The 10521-nt window shown below is 44.9% G+C and overlaps 1 non-coding gene across 1 annotated transcript; it reads left to right on the top strand.

Moving 5' to 3' along the window:
• The first annotated feature begins 745 nt into the window (after positions 1-745).
• Positions 746-820, top strand: Trnat-ugu (transfer RNA threonine (anticodon UGU)). Its single transcript has one exon. It is a non-coding gene; the product is annotated as a tRNA-Thr (tRNA).
• Positions 821-10521: the final 9701 nt, after the last annotated feature.

Here is a 10521-nt window from a genome sequence, read left to right on the forward strand (position 1 = left end):
AATGTGTGCTCCGACCGGGACTCGAACCCGGGATCTCCTGCTTACATGGCAGACGCTCTATCCATCTGAGCCACCGAGGGCACAGAGGATAGTGCGTCTGCAGGGACTTATCCCTTGCACGCTCCCCGTGAGATCCACATTCCCTACATGTCCACAACACTACATTCGTAGTGCGCCTAATAGATGTTTGCCCATCATACTCATTACTCGTGGCAGATTAATCTACCAAGTCCCGTACGAGTTCGGGCATAGCGTGTGCGTTCGCACAAGAAGGTCGAAGGCCGGGAACCCATATTTTTTTAACTATATATATGACGGTAATATCTGTTCCCGAAAGAACAGTTACCGTGGATGACCATGCAGCTTTGCTAGAAATGAAATGATAATTAAATAGACACCCTAGCTGCAAGCACGCGTTGATACACTTCATTGGGGACATGTTGAAAATGTGTGCCCCGACCAGGACTCGAACCCGGGATCTCCTGCTTACATGGCAGAACAGATATTACCGTCATATATATAGTTTAAAAGATATGGGTTCCCGGCCTTCGACCTTCTTGTGCGAACGCACACGCTATGCCCGAACTCGTACGGGACTTGGTAGATTAATCTGCCACGAGTAATGAGTATGATGGGCAAACATCTATTAGGCGCACTACGTATGTAGTGGTGTGGACATGTTGGGAATGTGGATCTCACGGGGAGCGTGCAAGGGATAAGTCCCTGCAGACGCACTATCCTCTGTGCCCGCGGTGGCTCAGATGGATAGAGCGTCTGCCATGTAAGCAGGAGAGCCCGGGTTCGAGTCCCGGTCGGGGCACACATTTTCAACATGTCCCCAATGAAGTGTATCAACGCGTGCTTGCAGCTAGGGTGTCCATTTAATTATCATTTCATTTCTAGCAAAGCTGCATGGTCATCCACGGTAACTGTTCTTTCGGGAACAGATATTACCGTCATATATATAGTTAATACAATAAATAAGGTAGTATAAAAGTGTCCATAGAAAACTATATTTCAAAAAACGAATATTAAAACTGTAATAATGTGCTACTGTGTTTGTATAACCATACTAGTCTCTGCGTGTTTAAGATTTAAAAAAACCCCACTGATGGCTGTGATATTTGTCGGCGAAACTAGTTTGGGAGAATAAAGAAATAAACGAATAACAAGGTGTTTTGCATCAAGGCGGACTCAATTACTGTGTTTAAAGCGATTGTTTCACGGTAAGGAAATCAACCATGGCCTTGCAAAGGAACCATCCCGGCATTTGCCTGGACCGATTCAGTGAGATCATGGAAAACCTAATTCTGAGTGGCTCGACGCAGGTTTGAACCGCCGTCTCCCCGAATGCCAGTTCAGTTTGCGAACCACTGCGCCACCATGCTCTGTACGTACATCCATTTTTATACTAAGTATGGGTAAGTATGGGTTACCTGTTCCGGGTAGTTACTAGCGAAGACTTTCAGTGATGTCTCGTTGGGTTTCGACGACTTTAGAGCCACGCAGTATGAATTAACGCTGACGCCGTTTCATGTCTTGTACAGAGGCGCATGCCTCTACCGTTGTTCGCACCGTGGAGTACTGTTTTTCCTGTCGCTGCTACTGCCTCTCTCTTTTCCCTTGACGGCTGTATTCCCACACACAGCCGTAACCGCTCTTCTGCGCCTGTTATAGAAGCCATCGCGTGCGCAGCTGGCCGGAATGAATTTTTACTGCGCCCGACCCTAGCTTTTCCTCAGAGTGGAGTGGTCCCCTTCCCTCCCCCCCCCCCCCACCCCCCTCCCCAATCCCTTCGGCCAGTGAAAATTTACGGCACCGATTGAGTGAGGAGAGAAACGTAAATAACTTCTCCGCTATGCAGACGTAGTGTTGCCTTGTGAATACATCCGTCCAGATCCCTTCCTATATTTATTTATGATGTCGTTTCGGCTATTGCCACGGTCAGATCAAGACTTAGAACATTTCAAACAACACTTACAAGGAGACGGCATGACCGTGGGGTCGGGGATTTGTCCGAAATTTTGTGTGGTGAAGGAGGACCCCTAACACCTCACGTGGTTAAAATACTAGGACGCACTACCCGCAAAATCCCGGAAAAAATCGATCCAAAGAAAATTTCTTTGGCGCCTTATGAGTATAAAATGTTAGCCCATTGCCGAGTCGCCGTCTGGCCTGGATCTTTAAGGCGCAGACTTTTACGCCAGAGGTCTCGGGTTCGATTCCTCCTCCAGCACTTTTTTTTCTCTTCTGTTTCATTTCCTTTGGTTATTCCACCAATTATTCAGAAAGATTCCCAAACCTACATTATCTTTAACAAATTAGTTACATTATTGAATAAAAAGTATTTTCTTTTTGTCCAACAACACAATCCATGACGGTGGGTTTTCCATTTTTCATTGTAAAGTATATGAGGAGAAACATTGGGTTTTTAATCAGAATAACAAAGTCGATTGGGAAACATTCAATTATTTTTATACATATAATAATTTTAAACAAGAACCGCAGTGGTAACTATCGTAAAAACAAACAAAGCAATAATTTTTGCGACATCTTGCGCAGCATATAAAAGCGGATTTTTTACAATCACAGGGCGTTTGCAATAAATGTGTACAAAAATATGCCCCATTAACATTTACGAAAATGTTTTGAGTTAATTTTGAGGCCAACCAGGCATATTGAATCATGTCTCGGGATATTGGTGATGATAATTGATGGTGAACTACGGAATGAATTTTTATACACTCTTCCCGGGAATTAATTTCACGATTCTCCTGTAACAATGCGCTGCAATTTTGCAAGCAACAGAAGAAAACAAAGTGCCGAAGGAGGAATCAAACCCGAGACCTCTGGTGTAAGAGTCCGAGAGCTAACCATGTAGGCGAGACGGCGGCTCGGCAATGGACTAACATTTTATACTTATAAGGCACCTAAGAAACTTTGGATCGATTTTTCTCGGGATTTTCCGAGTAGTGCGTCCTAATATTTTAACCACGTGAGGTGTTAGGGGTCCTCTTTCACCACACAATTTCGGACAAATTCCCGACCCCACGGTCGTGCCGTCTCCTTGATAGTTTCGGTATGAATAACACCTGGTTCTAAGCCCCTGGCCCGCTCAGACCTAGGTTTTATTGTTACCGAAACTAAGCACGGTTTGAAATGTTCTAAGTCTTGATCTCACGATGCCACTATCGGAAACGATGTCATAAATAAAGACATATACGAGGGACATTCGACAAGTAGGGCAACACATTGTTTTCTCCGCCAATTTCGGTTGAAAATATGCGGAATTTGGTGTGAGTCATCGTGTAATATTGCCGTTTCAGCCCCTATAGTTTCATGAACTTCCGATAGGTCGCGGAGTTGTATATAGCATTCAAAATGGCGTCTGTAACGGAGGTGCACTTCAAGCACATAGCTGTCATTGAGTTTCGCAGATATTCATAGGCGCTTGTAGTCCTGGCAGTGAACAAAAGCACGGTGAGTCGTTGAGCGACGCGTCAGTCATGATCGCAACAAGGTCGCGCAAACTTGTCCGATGTTCTGCATGTGGCTGCCGGCACACGGCTGTGACTCCTGCAATGTTGGAACGTGCGGACAGTCTCACAATCAAACACCTCGCTGCTGTTGGTAGTGCTGATGAACTCGACCACTACATGGGGTCCTCAAAGGTGTGTGCCAATTGGGGCTGCTCGCCGTTTAACAGATCATCTGTACGGAATGCCTTGCGAGTTACGAGGTTAATCGTGGAAATTTTTTTGTCGAATGTCGTCACACGCGATGAAACGTCGCTTCCATCACTTAGAACCGGAAACAAAACGGAAATTGGTGGAGTGGCGCTACAGCAGTTCTCCAAAGAAAGAATTCAAAGAGCTGACGGTGTTCTGGGACTCTAAAGGGGTTATTCTGTTTGATGGCCTCCCTCATGGTGCAATGACCACCTCTGAAGTGTATTGTACAACCCTTTGCAAACGGGGGAAACGATTGCAGCGTGTTTTTTGCCACAAGAAACCAAACGCTTCTTTCCTTCTCCATGACAATTGAGAGGTGGCATGAGCCCCCTCTCATATTTCTACGAGGGGCGTTCAGAAAGTAAGCTCCGATCGGTCGCGAAATGGAAACGACTATGAAAATCCGATAAAGCTTTGCACAGATGTGTTGGGTAGTGTCTCTAGTATAACCCCAGTTAGCATCACGTCGCTCTTCTCATTTCTGAGCTCGCAGTGAGTGCGTAAAGATGTCTAGAAAATAGTGTCTGCCGCCAAGTACGAGGGCCTGGTGAGAAATTTCGCCTGAAGCTATGCAGCTAACATTACATAACTGTCGTGCTGTTTCTTATTCAAGACAATTCTCAGCCGCATTCTGCAGGGGCAATGAAGATGCTCCTGCATCGTTTTCAAATGGAAATGTGAGATTACCCACAATACAGTCCGCAATTGTCTCCCGCTGAGTTTCATCTCTCGTCACATGAACCGCTGTCTTTGAAGACAACATTTTGACACAGACAACGAGGTGTAGGCCAGCGTGGAGAATTGGCGGAAAGCACTGGCGGCTGCCTTCTATGATGAGGCTATTGAAATGTTGGTACAACGCTATGACAAAAGTCTAAGTCAGAACGGCGACTACGTAGAGAAGTAGCTGAAAGGTGTAGCTAATTGTTACAAGTAAAACATTTCTGATGTTCACTGTGGTTTCAATTTGGCAATCAATCGGAGCTCACTTTCTGAACAGGCCTCGTATCTTACGATTCTCCTCTCTAATTGCATGCGGTGGAAAGTTGCTATTCCTTCACACGCGGACTTCCCACGCAGCGTCTCTCGTCACCCAGGTGGTCCAGTGACAGGCGGGCTCTGCAGATCTCGAGAGGGTTAAGCCGACGAGTGTGAGGGAGTCGAGTGAATGCTTTGCAGACGGCGACATTGTCAAAAGACACGCCCGGAGGGGTTTGAAGTAGCGGCTGGGCTAGAGGTTCCGTTACTTCGCAGAATCTTAGCAAAAACACTTTCTGGCGGGCTACCAGCGAGGCGTGGGAATGACTTGTGTACCCAGGCAGTTGTGGCGGGAAAATTCCCGCGCTTTCTGCAAAATAGTAACTGTGATTGGCTTGCTCAGGGCATAGCTCCGTGACGTAGCAAAATCAGCACAGAAATTGGCGCCAAGAATCTCCATTGGTGGAATGGTAGTGCTCCGGCAATGAAGTGGAATTTTCCGCCGGTTTTCGAGTTGCTGATTGGAACGTTTAACCACGGCCACTGTCGTGGGGGCGGGAATGTTGTGTGTTGGGCCTGTACGGGTGCTCTAAATAATCGGCTCTCGCCTTTCGGTCGAGGACGTCGAAGCAACCAGCCATCGCCTCCTGTACGCCAGATCGTGTTCGGGCCGTTAAGAAGACAGTTTGGTAATGTATGTCCGCAGCACCGGCAGATAGGGATTTTCCTAGGTGATAATCAGAGCTCAGCAGAGCGCGCCTGTTCGTCTTTTTCTTTGTTCTGTCTTGAGTAGCAGCAATTACTGTTGGGTTAGCGTTCGTCTTTTTCTTTGTTCTGTCTTGAGTAGCAGCAATTACTGTTGGGTTAGCTGTGTGTCTCTTCAAAATGGTTCAAATGGCTCTGAGCACTATGGGACTCAACTGCTGAGGTCATTAGTCCCCTAGAACTTAGAACTAGTTAAACCTAACTAACCTAAGGACATCACACACATCCATGCCCGAAGCAGGATTCGAACCTGCGACCGTAGCGGTCTCGCGGTTCCAGACTGCAGCGCCAGAACCACGCGGCCACTTCAGCCGGCCGCTGTGTGTCTCTCTTGAGATTTGAGTGGCAAGGAATTGGCTCCACATACCACTTCGTCTTCAACCTCACGATCTAGTTTAGGGACAACTCCACCTTAACAGTGTTTGTATGAGTCTCCAATTTGAGCCAATTTGATGTATTATAAATATTTCATGTGTTTCTTTTATTATTTTGTGTTTAGTCTTAATAAATCATATTGTTATTTTGGACAGAACTTTCATTCTGTTAATCGGTAGAGCAACCCATCATTTCTCACTATGTTAATGAAACCTTCCTTTATTTAACTTATTTATAAAATTAAATTATTGCAGGTGCCAAACTCTCTTCTACTCCACTGGCAGGGTTGATTAGAGTCAGTTCGCGTGTTTTTTTATCCTTGTGCAACAGCAAAAGTCGGAGTTAGAATAGGGGGGGGGGGGGGCTTAGAGCATCATTTACATATGTAGATGCTAGAAGAATTTAGTGATAAATACACTGCTTGCCCCGGCACCTCGCACAATGCAAAGCTTTACACAAGTCTGTGGACCCGAGAGGTGTTCGCGCGTAAATTCAAGCGCCAGCACGCCAGGAGGGAACGTTAGATGATGGTGATCTTTGGTTTTGTGGGGGCGCTCAACTGCGCTGTCATCAGCGCCCGTACAAAGTCCCAATTTTTTTCACAATCCAATCGAGCCCCTGTCACGAATGATGATGATGATGGTCAAATGATGAGGACAAAACAAACACCCAGTCCCCGAGCACAGAAAATCCCCAATCCAGCCAGGAATCGAACCCGGGAAGACCACGAGCTGCGGACGTGAAGGTTAGAGCATAGAGGGCTGTGAGACGACGTCATCCAATTGAACACAGACCGACCCCTCTACACGACGACAATGCAACAGCAGCGGCCTCTACACAAAGAGGACATTAAATTGGGGATATAGAAACGAGGGAGAGGCTTCGTTCCACCATAGCCCTCAGTGGTTCACGACAGGCCACAGCAGTCCACCCACCGCACCGCCGCCCCACACCAAACCCAGAGTTACTGTGCGGTTCGGCCCCAGTGGAGCCCCCTTCCCCCGGGAACGTCTCGCACCAGACGACTGTAACCCCAAACGTTTGCGTAGTAGAGTAATTATGGTGTACACGTACATAGAGACAGTGTTTGTGCAAACAATCGCCGACAAGTGTAACTGAGGCAGAATAAGGGGAACCGGCCTGCATTCGCCGAGGCAGATGGAAAACCGCCTAAACACCATCCACAGGCTGGCCGGCACACCGGACCTCGACACGAATCCGCCGGACGGATTCGTACTGGGAAAACGGGAATCAGCGCGTTAGATCACGCGGCTAGCCGGGCGGGCTATATGGGCTCTTGCTCGATAATGCACAAGTGACTAGCTCAATGAGACCTTTAGTATCGTAGACTACATTTTACGACAGTATTCCAAACTTTTGTTGAGGCTTGTATTATGTAGCGGAAGGCCTTGGAAATCACAAAAGTCTTAAGGGGCTCCGGAACGCCCTATACTTGCAATGTTAAAATAACGCTTATAAATTACATCTTTCCTCACAAAGTATTTGAGGTAGGAAGTTGAACTTTTTACAGATTATTTATTGGAATATGGGCTACAACTTAACACAGGGATTTTACAAAATTTTACTTCAGTTATTAAAGATGATTTTTTTCAATTGTAATGAAAATTCACAACATTTTTTTGCAATTTTTTATTTATATATTCAAAAATATACAGTTTTTTGGAAAAAGGCTGTGTTAAATTATGCAGAAGGTACTGTGTAACATTTACTGAAAGTTTGAAACAAATATGTTTGGAAGATCCTTAGAAAACATGTAATTAGTATGAGAAAATAAAAGTTTTGGGAATCGAGCGACAAAGATTGGATTAACTTTTTAGTGCATTCCAGGTCCATAGGATGGATTATCTTCATCCTCTGCAAACTCCTCCTCCAGCTTCTTCTTGTTCCTCCTCCTGTTTACTCTTGCTTGTATTTCTAGATTCTTTACAGCCCTGTCTGCAGCCCGAAGGCGTTCCTTGTCTAAAGCAAGCATCGCTCGTACCATGTTAGAACCTATCTTCATTCCCATATTTCTAAATACCTTGCACCTATCATTGAAAGTCGCAACAGCATCATACACACCAAAGTGAAGTGTTTCTATTCCAACAAATACAAAAAAATGGTTCAAATGGCTCTGAGCACTATGGGACTCAACTGCTGTGGTCATAAGTCCCCTAGAACTTAGAACTACTTAAACCTAACTAACCTAAGGACAGCACACAACACCCAGCCATCACGAGGCAGAGAAAATCCCTGACCCCGCCGGGAATCGAACCCGGGAACCCGGGCGTGGGAAGCGAGAACGCTACCGCACGACCACGAGATGCGGGCCAACAAATACAGTCTTGGGGATTCTCGACCATATAACACTATTTACACTTTCATTGGGGTTTTGAGTTTTTCCGTGAATACACTTTTTCAACAGTTCAGGTGCTGCTAAGTCTCTGAAAATAGGTTTTATCACCTCCATTATTGCATGAGGCAGACTATGCTTATGAGTGTACACTTCACCAGTTAGCAATCCTTTGTTATATTTACACCAGCTGTCTTCTTCTTTGGGACACAAGCTATGTTGGGGATTTTCATCGTCTTTATTGTTTACAGTAATAACACATACCTTTGGCTTTCCAACATTTCTCCTTTTCTTAAAAGCCTTCAGAGGATTTCTAATAACTTTACTTTTACTCATTATTATACTTCAACAAAACAGAGACCCAAGAAACAGAATTAATTACGAATATTTTCGAGATAACGACAGAGTAAATAAACATGAAACAATCGACAATCACACCAGCGATATATATTGAACCATCACAGGTTAGCCACAAGACATACTTTATCTCACATCACTAAAATGTACCTGATGAACACGGACGTTAATAATAACACCATTTGACAGCAGTTTAACAGCGCCACAGTGGGTCACGCCCATGTAGAACACATTTCAAGAAAAAATTTAAAAATAGTTGTAGTCTTCGGAATTGAATAAATTATATATCTATTAAAAGGTAATAGTCTGCAGATTCATAAAACGCAAAAAAGTAAAAACTGAACTTTTCATGATTTTGAGCCTTTCCGGAGCCCCTTAAATGGGTCACAACGAGAATTCCGTAGGATTATCCGTTTCTGTAGTCGGTTTATGCGGAGAAATAGCTTTGTTCTTCAACGCAGTATCGCACCAGTGCAGAGAATGCAAGCAGATTTTGAGGAGAAACTAGTCAACTTTCAGCGTTATGTCATCCAATTGTAAAAGTGTCGCTCATACCCTTTACATCACACTGGGAATGCAGACGAAACGCTAATATTTTTTGATGAGAGTGCGCATGAAAGAGGAACCGAGAATGAAAAACAGAGAATAACTATGATTTGGCTGTTACAGCTGAGGGGTGAAAGCTACCCCTTTATATAATACTGGAGAGAAAAACCACGCCCAAAGAAAACCTGTGGGCTTAGTCATTCGCTGCCAAGAATGGGGTGAATGACAACGCAATTGATGGTTGACTGGTTGCTTACTGTCGCAAACCTGGGGCTCTGCTTGCGAAGACAGCCACTGTAGCTTTGGATGCTTTTAAGAGACCTCTAACTCCTGAAGTATAAGACAGACTTGCTGCACGACAGACAGATCTTGTCGTAATACTTAGAGCAATGATTTCAAAAGTAAAGGTAGTAGATGTGGCCATATACAAACCGTTGAAGAACACAACCTCCGGAAAAATGGATCTAACAAGGGAACCTCCCCATCACACCCCCCTCAGATTTAGCTATAAGTTGGAACAGTGGATAGGCCTTGAAAAACTGAACACAGATGAATCGAGAAAACAGGAAGAAGTTGTGTGGAACTACGAAAAAAATAAGCAAAATGTACAAACTGAGTAGTTTTTGCGCAACATAGGCAACAACAAGGACGGTAGGAGTTTAGGAGCGCCATGGTCCCGTGGTTAGCGTGAGCAGCTGCGGAACGAGAGGTCATTGGTTCAAATCCTCCCTCGAGTGAAAAATTTACGTTCTTTATTTTCGCAAAGTTATGATCTGTCCGTTCGTTCATTGACGTCTCTGTTCACTGTAATAAGTTTAGTGTCTGTGCTTTGCGACCGCACCGCAAAACCGTGCGATTAGTAGACGAAAGGACGTGCCTCTCCAATGGGAACCGGAAACATTTGATCGCAAGGTCATAGGTCAACCGATTCCTCCACAGGAAAACACGTCTGATATATTCTATACGACACTGGTGACGGCATGTGCGTCACATGACAGGAATATGTTGTCGACCCACCTAACTTGTACACTTGGCGAATGGCTAAAAAGATTCTCCTACCTCGCCCGATTTAGGTTTTCTTGTGGATGTGATTATCACTCCCAAAAACGTGATCGCATCGGACGGGTAGGCGGACAGATAATAATTGTCTGAAAACAAACAATTAAAATTTTCACTTAAGGGAAGACTTGAACCACGGACCTCTCGTTCCACAGCTGCTCACGCTAACCACAGGACCACGGCACTCCTCACCAGACAGGACCCATAAAGCTGTATATCTTGCACATGGACTACTCAGTTTGTATATTTTGCTTATTTTTTTCATAGTTCCATACAACTTCTTCCTGTTTTCTCGATTGATCTGTGTTCAGTTTTTCAAGGCCTATCCACTCTGCCAACTTATAACTAAATATGAGG

Source organism: Schistocerca nitens, chromosome 11 (genome assembly GCF_023898315.1).
Source record: "Schistocerca nitens isolate TAMUIC-IGC-003100 chromosome 11, iqSchNite1.1, whole genome shotgun sequence".
In the NCBI taxonomy this organism is placed as follows: Eukaryota; Metazoa; Arthropoda; class Insecta; order Orthoptera; family Acrididae; genus Schistocerca; species Schistocerca nitens.